Source organism: Suricata suricatta, chromosome 1 (assembly GCF_006229205.1).
Source record: "Suricata suricatta isolate VVHF042 chromosome 1, meerkat_22Aug2017_6uvM2_HiC, whole genome shotgun sequence".
Lineage (NCBI taxonomy): Eukaryota > Metazoa > Chordata > Mammalia > Carnivora > Herpestidae > Suricata > Suricata suricatta.
The window spans coordinates 12136512-12151457 of NC_043700.1; positions in this window are offsets into that span (position 1 = coordinate 12136512).

The window sequence follows — 14946 nt, forward strand, 5'->3', positions numbered from 1 at the left end:
GTCTCACATTCAGGTCCTTCAGCCATTTTGAGTTAATTTTTGTGTATGGTGTAAGAAATAGCCAGGCTCCTCAGAAAGAAAAGACAGAGCACCCAGATAGAAAAAATCATGAATGAAAAAGGATCTATTACAACCAATCCCTTAGAAATAGAAGCATCCATCAGAGATTACTATAAAAAAGTATATGCCAACAAACTGGACAACACAGAAGAAATGGACAAATTCCTAAATATGCATGCACTGCCAAAATTCAAACAGGAAGAGATAGAAAGCATGAATAGACCAATGACCAGTGAAGAAATTGAATCTGTTATCAAAAATCTCCCAACGAATAAGAGCCCAGGGCCAGATGGCTTTCCAGGGGAATTGTACCAGACATTTAAAGCAGAGCTCATACCCATTCTTCTCAAACTATTCCAAAAAATAGAAATAGAAGGAAAACTTCCAAACTCATTCTACGAAACCAGCATCACCTTGATACCCAAACCATACAGAGACCCAGCCAAAAAAGAGAACTATAGACCAATTTCCTTAATGAATACAGACGCAAAAATACTCAACAAGATACTAGCAAATCGAATTCAACAGCACATAAAAAGAATTATCCATCATGATCAAGTGGGATTCATCCCTGGGTTACAGGGCTGGTTCAATATTCGCAAATCCATCAATGTGATCCATCACATTAACAAAAGAAGGGAAAAAACCGTCCTAGTATCTTTGAGTGATTATTGTGTCGATCTGTTATTCCATTAGGAGTTACACAATAATGACTTGTTGACTCTGTTGGGTTTTTTTTTAATCAATTTTTTAAAATGCCTGCATATCAGTTTGACTGGACGCGAGCAGCTGTGTCACTCTTTCCAAAGATAACAAAGGCCACCATTATATTTGCATGGCACACAACCTAGGAAGCGTCGAGGACAGACGTAGAGGATGGTGTGTTCGCCCAGAGAGCTCTTCAACGTGTATGCAGATGATCTCTGTGGCCTTCAGTTTTGGATGGTGGAGATGAAGAAACATCAGGCCTCAGCCTTGAGTCTGTCCTCTAGCTATGTGGTGAAGCGCCGTAGGGTGGAGAATTTTCTTGCACCTTCCTTACTCCTGTGAAGTTATTCTCTGGGCTCTCCACACACGTTCTCTATTAGATGATCTCAGAGGGCCACCGATAACGTGGAGCCTATATCTCACTTTATATAAAAGTCAAGCAGGCAGAAGGCCGAAAACTCCATTCGAGATTTTATGTGGTGTTTTTTGTCTTCTCCAAATCAAGCTGATCCAGAAGAATAAAATGTGAGCTGAAATAAGCTGATCTCCCAGAAGACCCAAGGGCACACACGTAAGGTTCCGGTGAAGAATTAGTCAAGGCTTAGAGAATGAAATAAAAGCTGGTTGCAGATAGAATTTGAAGGCATTGTGGACTAACACCAACTTAATCTCTGAGAGAATAAAAACAAGTCCATCTCTTAAATAAGTGGGTAAGTCTTTTTCCACAATAGCTGGTAAATTGACTCCCAGCTCCACTGGGCCATTAACACAGAAGGAGCGAAACACCGCCGTTACCTGACTGGTCATGGCTCTTTTGTGACCCTATTAGAGCTTGTGAGGAAAACTCTTTTGTTTCTTTGGCCCTTGTGGAACTCCCTGTGAAGACTGAATCAATCTCTCTCTCTCTCATTTCCTTGCCACACCAACCTCTTAATAATATATATATATATATATATATACACAAATAAATATATATTATATATTTATAATATAATTATATTTGCTTATAATATAATATTATTTATAATATATGTATTTATTTTATTATGTATGTACATATATTTTTTAATATAGCTATTTAAGTAGCAGGGACTATGTATGAAGAGCTCTCTTCCACTCCTTTCTTACCAAGTATCTACAGTTACAGAGTTAATTTGGATATTTGTGAGTCACATGCTTTTCTTCGATTTTGCAGTCTCACTTGAGAGACGAGTGTCAGCGTAATAGAAGGGCAGGCTCCAGACACACAGTAGGCAGGGCTTTAATATTAGTCCAGCCCACCACCTGACTGTCATGTGACCTCCTCATCTGTGCAATTGTGATCATAGTATTTACTTTTCAGGATTAGTGCAGAGGCTGTAAGTTACGTGTGCAGCATACCTAGAGCAGGGCCTAGAATGTGGAAGATACTCAAGAAATGACTCAATGAATGCTACTTCCTACTGCTATTCTTTTGGAGAATGTTCAACTTCTAGAACCAATTTAAAATATGTTATGTTTCTTTTACTATAAAGCAAATTTCATTGTAAAGCAAGACCTGACTTTTCCAAGCTCCCTTTCCGTGGGGCAGAGGGCATCTGCCTGCTCATGATCACTTCTTATTGCTGGCTTGGACCTTGCTGCAGGCCAGTGGTTTCTTCTAGGAGGAATAAGAGAGCCAGGCTAAAATCTCTAAAATATTCCCCTGTGACATGGCACAAACTCAAACCTAAGAGATTTTTTTAAGTTTATTTATTTATCTTGAGAGAGACAGAGAGAGGAAGAGAGAGAGAGAGAGAGAGAGAGAGAGAGAGCAAGAGAGAGAGAGAGCGAGCATGCACAAGCAGAGAGAAAAGGAAAGAGAATCCCCTTCCAGATTCCATGCTGTCAGCACAGAACCCAAAGTGGGCTCGAGCTCATGAACCACAAGTCAAGAACTGAGCTGAAATCAAGAGTCAAATTGCTCAACTGACTAAGCTACCCAGGTGCCCCAAACCCAAGAGAGGTTTAATTGTTGCTCAGTAAATAAGGTGAGGTAAGAGTCTTCCTACTCTGAGCCTCTGACAAGGCTGAGGATACTGAGTTAAATCTGTAGGCTCAAATCGTGATTGAAGGCTACAAAATTTGGCCAGTTTGGGCAGCCAGCCTGCCCAAGTCCAAGTGCTTCACTTGACATCACTGGGTTTTTGCCTTGCTGTAAAGCCCGAACTCCTACTCTCTATAGGCAGGGACTATGCCTGATCCTCCACAGTCCCTTCCAAGGACGTGTGTCCTGCTCCTAATTCTAGTCCATTGATATCAGCCTTGCTCTGTGCTGGCAGATTTCCTTCAGATCCTGGTATTCTGGATATCAGAGGATCACTTTGGTTCCTCTGTCTCTCAGTGCAGGAGGATAGATGAAGAATATTAAATTCCTTCACTCACCTGAGACATATGTTTGCCTTCTCCGAGATCTCTTAATGCCATACTTTCTGGAGACATCTCCCGGACTACAGGTTCCTTCAGCATCTGCAGGGGAAAGTGGTTGTTCAGCAACTGCACCACCCTTCTTGGCTGGCAAGTACCAGGCTGAGTCTTTCCCATTAGGTCCTGTGTTGCCATACCTGAGTGAGCCTTAAGGCAGGACATCTAATGCAGAACTAATATTTGGGACTCGTTGTCACTGGCTATTCCCAGGTGCAGGGTACCTGCTCTTGAGGAATGGTAGAGACCTCTGGATTAGGAATCCCTTAATCTGTGATAGTTCCTCTGTCAATGGCAAGAAGAAAAGACAGAGCCTCTCCCTTCCCTTTCTTTGGTCTGCATCAAGCATGCTTGTCTTGGCCCATAACACAAAAAGCTCATTGATAAAGAGTATCTAGAATGGTTAATATTGCAATTAACCAAAAAGAAAACCACAGAGAGTACAGAACTTGTCTAATGAAAGGAAGAATGGTCAGTAGTAATAAATGGTCAACATACCATTCACAGGTAATCACAGTTGTTACTTCAGAACATTTTTTTTCAATCTAGCAGGCATAAAATTTCAGATATGTAAGATGATAAATTCTAGAGGTCTGCTGTCCAACATTGCATCTATGGGTAACAATACCGTATTATGCACTAAGATTTTGTTAAGGGAGATCTCCTGTGAAGTGTTCTTACTGCAATTTTATTTTTTAAAAATTGGAATCATTACCTAAACATACACACACCATGAACTCATGACACACACACATACATACACAAACACGCATTTTTTACACATAAATCATTTTAAACCTTCATAATAGTTTATAAATTTTTCAACTTCAAAACTACAGGATCCAGAAAATCCAACAAAGCACATTGTTCCACAGCTAAACACATCATAATGTTGACTAAAATTAATGCTTATTGATAATCAGTGGGAAACTTGATAATTAAAAATGATTAAAGGTATTCATGTTTTAGAGCAATTCTTGCAAATATGTTGAATTTTTTCAAGGATTTTATAGTTAGCTAATTGGAAAGTTCTAGGTGAATCCCTTCTATCTTGTGACATGAGGCAAGTTATTTAATATGTCTGAGTTTCTGCACCTTCCTCTGTAAACTAGAGTATTGATCCATATTGAACATAAACTACGATAGTATATGTTCTATCAGTCTTTCTCAGCTTTTTGCCACCCTAAATCCATGACGTATAACATGTTCATATGCAACACACGCCATGAACATTTATTGTAATACCCGTTTTGCATTCCACATAAGGCATGTTCAATACAAACGAGTTCAGGATGCCTCAAATGTAAAGTAACATTTTTTTCTAAATTAAATCTACTGGGGTTTCACAATGAAGACACTGAGATCTATGGTGTTAAAATACATAATAAATTGGTAAGCACCAAACCAACTAAGGTGCTATTATTTCGGTAATTATATTCAAGTGAAGGTCTGTTTCTCACTATGCAGAAATCTCACCCAGGTGGGTAAATATTTTGCAAGTTTGGATGCCATCTGACAAAAAACAATTCGGAAACTCGGATTTAATTTGTTAATTTGTTACCTGATTTAAATTAAAGATAAATTAAGCTGTGTTCTTTAGTTATTAGCAAGATTCAAGTAAACAAGGTTTAGAGAAATAAATAGTATTGAGTTTCTTTGTGCCTAATTTTAATAATGAAATCACTTTCAAAGACAGCCCCTCATTTGTTCCACTTAGGATCATTTTGAAAGCAAATCTCTGAGCCATAATTGATAGCTTTCGGATAACACCTCCATCTCAAACGCTTGCTTATTATAAAAGCTAAGTACTATTCTTCTAGGCATAAATTCTGGTTTTATTGATTCATAAAATGAAATTACCAATAGTCATTTAAATACACATGGGTGTATTGCATTACATTATTGTGTAAATAATGGCTATACGTGAAATTTCTAATATATGTAAAACTGAATGATAATTAATGAGAAATCACTGTCAGTTTCCATGACGTATTTACTAAAAAGCTACGCAGCAGTATAATTAAGCTTTTTAAACTACCTAAAATTATTTTTTTATCATTGCTGACCTTAGACTTTTAGTAGAAACTTTATCTTAACCATCAAGATAAAAGAACTAGAAAATACTCTTTTGTCTATCATCAGAAAACTTTCACTTCCTATGGTTCAATCCAAAAGGTAATGCATCTGCTTAACATCAAGCAGTTTTTAGAACTCTCCTTGAGAATTTTTCCACCATCAGTGATTCATAACCACCTCCTTTATGTGATCGTATGATACATCTTTTAAAGTCTACATTTTAAAGTTATTTCAGGGGCCCACTTAATCAGAGTGAGAGAGCCCCGTGGGTTCTCCTTCATGTCTTCCTCACAAGCATTTTGTCTCGCGTTCCCAGACCTTGTCTGCTCCTTGCAGCTCAAACCTTAGTTTGCCAGCATGCCTCTTGGACCAAAAGAATAACTCTGGGTTTGATCTACACCATGCGTTTGAAGATTTTTTAAATAAATAAAAATAAACTCTTATTTTTTGTGAGCTGCAAACATAGGTCCTACAGTAAATGCCTAAAATAATGTGTGCCAGGGGGCAGGTGTTAAATGTTTATGCTACGAGTTCATTACTGGCAATGTTTCAACAATATTCAGGAAGTAAACAAAAAAATTTGTCAGAGAATGAACATTTATTACCCAACACAACAGATCATAGTTTTAGATAAGGAATGGAATAGGAAAGAAGAAATCGAGTGAAGATAGGCATTAAGTCTGTTCCGTTTGCCATTTTATCGCTTGTACTTAGTGGGGTGCCCGACATATAGTAGGTGCTCAAAAAATATGTAGTAAAGAAATAAACAAGCAAGGGTGGAGGGAGGAAGGGGAAAGAGTGAAAAATAACAAGAAAACCACAAACTAGTATCCTTGGCCTCCTCCAAAATCATGACGCAGCCCATTTGGAAAAATTCCTGGCTATTGCACATGATTAGGGTCATAAATATCCAATGGCACTAGCAAAGGTTAACATTAACAGAAGATAGAGTTGTTTTAAAAATAATAAGTGCTCTGTGAAAGTCACAGGGGTTGTCCTGGAGAGATGCACTAGGAAGAAAGCCACCTGCAGTGGCTGGCCTGGCAGATTTGCCCCATTTTCAAACCAGAAAGTAAGGTTATTTAGGGGCTAGGCACGCCCTTGAACCCCTCTACCAAAAACAAAAACAATAACTAGTGGAATAAGTGGACCATCAGATGTGGAAATAAGCTGGTTTGGGGAAAACAGGTTCAGACATCTGGAGGCCAATGTCGTGGGAGGCACAAGGCACGTGGCCTGGCTGTGAGCAGGGCCAGTGAGGCGTGACCTTGGTGCTGCTGGAATCTGGTTGGCCTAAGTACTACGTGCAGGTACTTGGAATTGTATGGCATCTTTTGGCTTGGGTTCCCTTAGAAAGTATCCCCCAGGCAGGATTTGAGCAGTTTAATTGGGAAGTGATCCCAGGAAGCCCTCAGAGAGAAGTGGAAAGATGAGCCCGGGAAAGGGAGAAGGAACCAGAAGGGACATTAAAGAGGAGGTTAGCATCACTACCTGGGTACCCGGGGTGACTGTCACGGAACCCTGCTGTGGGCCTTTCCCTCCAAGAGACTGTGCACTTGTTGTCACACCCAAGGAGTTAGGAGGCGGGAGGATTTATCCACCAGTTCTTGCCTGTCAGGAACCCCATGGCCTTTGTGGCCAGTCCAGCATATGTTCCTGCCTCACTCCTGCATCCAGGCCAAGTCCCCAAGCAGGCATGAGCAGGTAAGAAATCCACCGGAGAGCCATGGGTGGCCACAGGGCATGGGCGGAGCCTTGACACCTGCCCGTTATTTGTAGGGATCCATCTTGTCCACTTTTACAGACTTGGCTTATGATTTTCTTGGCTAAAATCACAAAATCCTGTCATTGGCCAATAATGACAACCACACTGGTGACTGGAGCAGCAAACATCCGGTGCTTATCTTCAGGGAGAGAGTCTCTAGGAAGCTATGAGTACTTGTGATCCTCACGTGTCTACCTGGGGGCACTCTTCTCCTGGGCGGCCAGTGCCAGGCCCTCCTTATCACTCATTCAAGTCCCCTTTCTTTCTTGCCCAGTCCATTCTGCTCTGGGACCTTTATCATCTCCTATCTGCACTTTGTTGTCAAATGAAGCCCCCCTCCATCTGGATTCTTACAGTCCCCTGCGGACCAGGTCTGCCTGCTTGCACTGTTATGCCCAGATTTTAATATCGCCCCAAAAACCAGAGACCGCCAGGGAGACCGAGTCACGCATGCAAAAGCAAAGGGTGGTTTTATTACGGGCTTAGGCTGGCCGAGCCTAAGCTCGGGCTCACAGACTTTACCACCGCAGCGGATCCGTGCTGAGAGCCCCGAACAAAGGTGGGGTAGGGCTTTTATGAGTTTGGGAAGGGGGAGTTACAGGAAATTGTGACACGGGTACAGTGGTCCAATCATTATTATACATTATTGGCCGCAGGTTTAACCATTCACATTGCCTAGAGTATTTGTTACTTTTGGCGGGACCCAATCACAACATTTAGAGTATTGACCAATCAGAGTGGGCCCAGGACCCTCACATAGGGTGTGACTAGTCTTAACCTCCATCTTTAGGCCGGCCCTTAGAAAAGGTGTTAGCTGGACTTTCCTGATTGGGTGTTACAAATGTGGTCCCTTCTGCCTTGGGCAATGTGTGCCCTTCTGTTGTCTCAGGGAGTCAGTTTCAGACCTGCATCCTTACAGCACCAACACAGACCAATACAAGCTCACCCTCCCTGGGCACGCTCATGTTCCATCCCCAGGCCAGAACATACAGAGTGTTTTTTATTGCCTTTGCATCTCTGACTGGCACACAGGCTATCCGACAAGGCATGGATACCCTCTCTCTCCTGTTCTTCCATTGCTTCCATCAAGCTGTCTCCCGTGAACCTAGAGTCATGCAATCCTAGCACCGTTCCTTGTTGAGAATCCTTTCTCTGTCTGTTTCCCCAATCCATCCGTGATGCTCCCTCCAACTCTCTTCTTGTACCAGATGTGGCAAAACTATATTTGTTTAGAAATTAAATTGGCTTTTCACATTTACCGATATACTTCTAACAAAACAGACCTTACTTCTCCCTTTAGCAAGAAGCCAGATAAGCTCAAGTTTGGTAATGCTTGGCCAGAGAGCTGGCAGGTACTAACTTAGCAGGAATGGTCAGGAAGAGCACCCCATCCTCCTATCCCTTAAGCACGCAGAATGCCCAGGGCAGGGGGGCTCGCATCGCTGCAGGAAGCATGTAAATCTAATATAATTGGATTAATTTGATCATGGAGAAAGCAGCAGCTTCCTTGCTGCCATATTGGTAAGTGATATCTGATTCCATTTGGAAAGATTAGTTAGCAAACCAGCATTTTTTCCTTTCTCTTCATGCTATGGAGGAAGTGGAGAGGAAAGGCACGGGAGACTACTTTCTGGAGACTTAGCAGAGAAGGGAAATAGCATAATCTCTCTGTGATGACAAATGCAAACACATTATTCCATCATTAGAGGCAGAATAATTTTTGAAATGGTAACATTGAAATATTAGTTGGTGTTCTCCAGAAGGATTTTAGAGAGGGTGGCTGGATGACACTTTTACTGAGGCTGAACTCAGAGCAGTCAACTCCAGCCTCTCTATATCCCAGAGACCTGAGACTCAAGAAGACCATACGTATGCTCCAGGGAGTGTCTGAGACCAGTGACCAGTGATTGCAGGGCTCTCTCTAGCACCTCACTGTGTCACAAGACCCAGGGGCTTAACACGATCTTGACTGAGATCGAATCTCCTGATCCCAGGCATAGCATGCATTGAATTCAGAATTAAGTTGATGTACAGAAAATAAGGAAATGCAGTATTCTATGCTCCACTGAGTCTGCGGATTAAGAGTATGTCCAGTACACATTAGTATACCCATTAATTGATTCATCAGCTGTCCATAAAAAAGATAACTTGGTTCTGCCACCAAAACAAATCCCTGACTAGAGGGGAAGTGTTCAGCTGACCTGAAGTTATGAATCCAGCCATCACTAGCCCAGATGGAGTAACATCTTATGGACAAAACTAGAATGACAAGCTATAAATAGATGAGAAGAAAGGCAGTCAGGGCTGTTATCTGTCGCAATATCATCCGTAATGGTGCAACATCAAAATGTAAAACCTGACATCACAGTTAAAATAGAAACTGGTTTTTAGCTCCTTCCTCTTACAGTAGTTTTACACATATGTGCAAATAACCAGAAGATAGAAATTTTAACATGTTTTTAATTTGTTGGCATCGGTCTAAGTACAGGGGTACATCAGTGAACAAAGATGAGCATTCCCACATTCTACTGGAGGATGTAAAACACAAACAATGGACATGACAAATAAGTAAACTATAACAAGTTAAAACGTGACCAGTGGGGAAAAAGGAGAAAGTAAACCTGAGCACAAGAATCCAAGCAGGAAAGATGGGGTCAGAGCAGTTTTATTTTACTTTATTTTTTTTAATGCGTATTTTACTTTTGAGGGAGAGAGCATGAGCTGAGGAGGCACAGAGAGAGAGGGGGACAGAGGACCCAAACCAGGCTCTGTGCTGACAGCAGTGAGCCCAATGTGGGACTTGAATGTGGGAACCGTGAGATCATGACCTGAACCGAAGTCAGACTCAACTGACTAAGCCAATCAGGTGCCCCCTTTTTAATTTTTTTTATTTTTTGGCTCTGTTTTAAGCAGAGGTCAGAGTAGGCATCACTAGGCAAGTGATGTTTAAACAAAGACACGAAGGAGACATGGAGCTGGCCTGCAGATAATTGGAGGACAAGCATTCTGGGAAGAGGGGACAGCGGGACAGAGGGGGAGATGCCTGTGAAGAGTGAAAGTGAGGCTAGATGGGAGGGAGACAGGAGAACCTTCAAACCACAGTGCTGCTCTAAGCCTGTGGAAGGCGAGAGGGAAGGAAGGAGCACTGGGTAGCAAGAGTCTCAGACTCCACTCCAGCTCTGAGACATTTTAGTGCCACCGGGGCGGGGGTTGGGGGGTGTACTAAGCAACCTGTGCCCATTAGAGGAGTCACACGGGCAGAAGCAATGGCTGCCTTGCTCAGTCACTGGCTGGCCGGGAACCCAGCTCTTCAAGACCTGATGTGTTCAGGTAACAAATCCAAGCCGATGCGGCTAAAACAGAGTGACCAAGAGGGAGAGCAGTGGTGAGGTCGGAGAAATAAGGGGGTCGGGGGTCAGATCATCCATGAGACCACAGGCTATTGTAAGGGCTTTGGCATTTTCCTGAGTGGACTAGATTAATACCAGTGACAAACACTGAGCAGCTTTGAGCTGAAGCAAGTGACATAATCTTATTTCTGTTTGAGGAATATAACTGCTGGCTTCTCTGCAGAAAACAGATTGGGACGGAGTTGGGGTAAAGCAAGGAGACTAATTGGGAGGCCACAACATTGATCCAGTGAGGGGGACAGGGTTTGGGCACCGTGGGAGCAAAGGAGGGGGTGAGAAGAAGCACAGTTGTGGATATACCTGGAAGGTATGACCAACGACATGAGCTGAAAGATTGTATGTGGCATGTAAGACCAAGAGAGGAACTGAGGATGTCTTAGTTTCCTAGGATGCCGTGACAAAGTGCCTCAAAGTGTGTGGCCTAAACAGAAAATTAGCATCTCCTAGTTCTGAGGGCTGGAAAACTGAGCTGCAGGTGTCGGCAGAGCTGTCCCCTTCTCGGCTGTGAGGGAGACTCTGTTCCCAACTTCAAGTCACTTCAGGCCTCCCTTGGCTGGTAGGTGGCATTCTCCCTTTGTCCCAGTGTCCTCACGTCCTCTCCCCTCAGTGCACATCTGTCTCTGTCCAGATTTCCCTTTTTGTAATGATACCAGTCATATTAGATTAATCTCATTTTAATTCCATCCTCTGCAAAAACCCTACACTCGGGTAAGGTCATTTACAGATACTGGGGATCAGGACTTAATGTCTTTGTGGGAGGGGGGCACCATTCTGCCATGAGAGAGAATGAACTCAAGAGTTTTATGCTAAACAATGGAAAGGGTGGTATCACCATCAACTAAGATGCAGAAGGTTGTGGGTGGCACAGGTTTGCATATAGTCAGTTTGACATGTTTATTAGAAATCAAAGGTAGTGGCAAATAGCCAATTATCTCAGTATGAGCAAAAGCTCACAAGTCAGGGCTGAAGATATGAATGGCGGAGTTATTAGCAGAGAGATGGAATATATTTAAAGTCATGGTCCTGGATGGGATTGAGACAAAGCTAAGGATCAAGCCCTTTAACTCCTCAAAGTTAAAATAGGAGAGAAGAGAGAGAACCAGCAAAGATGATTGAGAAGGAGTGAGCAATAAGACAAAACACAACGGAGATATTATTTGCTGTATGTTGGGAACTGATAAAGGTACAGGCACTGTACACAGTATCTCTGAGTCCTACAGCACCACCAAGAAAATGTCAACCTCTTTTGTTCAAAGGAGACTGCTCAAGCTCAGAGGCAGAATGGTATCGTGCTTAAGTCCATAAACTGGATGGCCTGGCTTCATTCCCATTCCCCTCCCTCACTAGCCCTACAATCTTGTGCGGGCTACTTTACCTCTCTGTTCATCAGTTTCCTCCCTCTACTAGCCCTACTTTACCTCTCTGTTCATCAGTTTCCTCAACTGTGAAGTGGCAATAATACCTACCACATAGGATTGGTCTAAGGATTACATAAATAGAAAAACTAAGACTCTTAAAAAATGAATTATTTTTACAGTGTTTGAACAGTCCTGGTATATGGCAAACACTTTCCCATTGCCTATTAATTATGTAAACTTTGGGGCGCCTGGGTAGCTCAGTCGGCTAAGCCTCCGACTTCAGCTCAGGTCAGATCTCACATTTGTGGGTTCGAGCCCCGCGTCAGGCTCTGTGCTGACAGCTAGCTCAGAGCCTGGAGCCTGCTTTCGGTTCTGTGTCTCCTCTCTCTGCTCCTCCCCCTCTCATGCTCTGTCTCTCTCTGTATCAAAAATAAATAAAACATTTAAAAAATATTTTTAAAAAAATTATGTAAACTTGAAAAAGGTTCCACTGCTCCTGAGTAGCAGAGATAGGATTTGAACCTAAGATTTTCTGTATTCAAGGCCCATCTTCCTTCTACCGTATCACAGTGAATGTGACTCTTTCCTTAGCGTCAACACAGATTAATTAATCTAATTAGGGGAATTGATCATTTGGAAAAATGGAAAGACAGATTTGAAAGGCTGCATTAAAGATGTTTTACTAAATAGGAAATGAAGTTTTGAGAGGATAAGTTGTCATGTAAATGTGAAAGCAATAAAAGAGAGAAGCATGAGAGAGCAAGCCCAAGGTTCCCAGGCGGAAGGTGGGAAAGGGCAGCTTTACGAGAGTCTCTCTCACAGAAGAAGAGGTCACCCGGTGTAGTTTTCCATGGGGCCAAGGAGATAAAGGGCTTTGCTCATTCCCGTCTCACCTAGAGCTGGCCTCTTTCCTCACCACCCCTTCACCTCAACATCAGGGGGGAATCACCATGAATATCTGTGTAAAGTTCATGCCGGAGACAGTAATCAGAGAATCAGGGTAAGGTAATGTTTACATAGCTCCAGTTGAAGAGGATGAAAGCTCCAAACAATCCCCATGAAAGACAACAGCAAAGTCCAGCACATGGCATGGGGAGATGCCTTTTATGTGATGGTGAAGAGGCCAGAGGTAGTCCAAGTAAAGTTGCAGGAAAGCAAAAGCATAATGTAGCTGTCACAAGAGCTATAAGCCTGCATGATCAAAGATGAAGGCTCGAAAAATAATCATAGGGAGGGGAAATGGATGGAATGAGTCATTTTAAAGTAGCCAGGATGGGCCAGGGGCACCTGGGCGGCTCAGTTGGTTAAGCGTCTAGTTTGTGATTTCAGCTCAGGTCATGATCTCAGGGTTTGTGGCATTGAGCCCCACATCAGGCTCTATGCTGACAGCACGGAGCCTGCTTGGGATTCTCTCTCTCCCTCTCTCACTGTCCTTCTCCTCCTCCCAAAATAAATAAGTACACATAAAAAATTTTAAAGTAGCCGAAAGAGAGAATTAAAGTGTGTACACTTTAATCATAAACCTGTAGGGGTACCAAAGGCCTGGAGCATAAATTACTTGAATGTTTTCTATATGAAACCAGCGACTTACCCAACTTCTCACAACTAGTGACTGGAGAAACAGAGTGTGGACAGGCTAGATCACATGTGAAGGTCAGTTATGACAGGTTTTCTTAAGCAGCGGAAGGGACTTTAATGACTGATTGTTCGGTCAGAAGGGAAGGAAGAATCTAAAGACTAGATGGAAGGTTCAGGTAGGAAAGAAACAGTAAAAGGATGCTTTCCCTGAAACAGGAATGTATGAAATAAGGCACAGGAATGAAGGAGGGAGGCATGAATCATGGGTCCTCTTTCTATTTAAAAGGATATAACAAGACCTTTGCGAAGTGGCATGATGAGTTAGGGGTTACAAAATTTAACATCTGGAAGTGGGAAGATTTTTAAAACTGTAGGTTACTTTATCAAGTAAAAACAAAATTGGTGGTTACCTTATTTGGACAAGGAGAAACAGTACAAATATTTGTGTGGTTTTGTTTAGCTTAAGACTATTCCACATTTCTTATGAAAGAAGCAAAATATACACTAAATTAAGTGTGATTTTATATATATAAAAGTCCTCAGATGATGACCATGGTATGGACTAGGGAATTCAGCTCGAAATTTATAGCACTTATATAGAGGTTTTCTTCTCAGTATTTCTTATGTTTGTATTGCAGTAATGAAGAAATATGGAAGCCGTCTGGTGGCCAAATAATATCTGTAAATTCCCATGGATAAAGCTTCCCCTTTATATTTCAAAGTTATTAAGTTCAAGTCCTCTTACGGTTCTACTTTTATTGCTTTTTCCCCCATCAATGCAATTATTGATTGATTAATTCTTATTGGCTTTCTAAAGTAGAAAAAAATATGGCTGAAGTAAAACACTTCATAGAGTGGAAAAAGGAAAGTATATAGAAAGTGAAAATCTGAGAGTGGTGGCAAAACCTTTATTCTAGCCACGCTGCTCTCTTGTGCACAGAAGACTTGAGACAGATGGGGAACAAACGGAACATCTGGCCCATGCAGGGGCTAGGAGGGACCGACCAAGGTTGCCTGCCTGGGGACCACTGTTGTTTGTCAGGCTTTTGGCCAATGATGTTCAGCATCGGCACAGTCCTTGAACAGTGTAAAGTGTACAGCACTCTTACGTGTCCACTCTCAGCCCTACAGTCTGAGACACACATGGCAAATTATTCTTTCTAAGCAAACTGAGGCTCAGAGAAGTCAAACGATTTGTTCAGTATCACACAGCTACACATGATAGACCCAGAATTGAACCTGAGGTGGGTGGTCTCCCCCTCCTCTGCTCTCCTTTTTTCCTTTTTCTTTTTTTACTCCCAACCCAGGCCAAGTGATGTTTCCCTGACAGTTATGCCTGGGCTTCTATGGGGATAGCAGGCCCACCATTTATAACCTGTGATCCAGAAAGGACTTAGGAAGCCAGGCAAATTGAACCCTTTGTGAAGAAAGTTTGTCTTGGCCACAAGCAGCAACTAGGAAGTATTCTTCCTGAAAGTCCCTGGTCTGTCTTACCACCTTTACCTCAAAATGTGGCAACTTCTTTGGTTTAAAGGACTCAGTCTTGAGT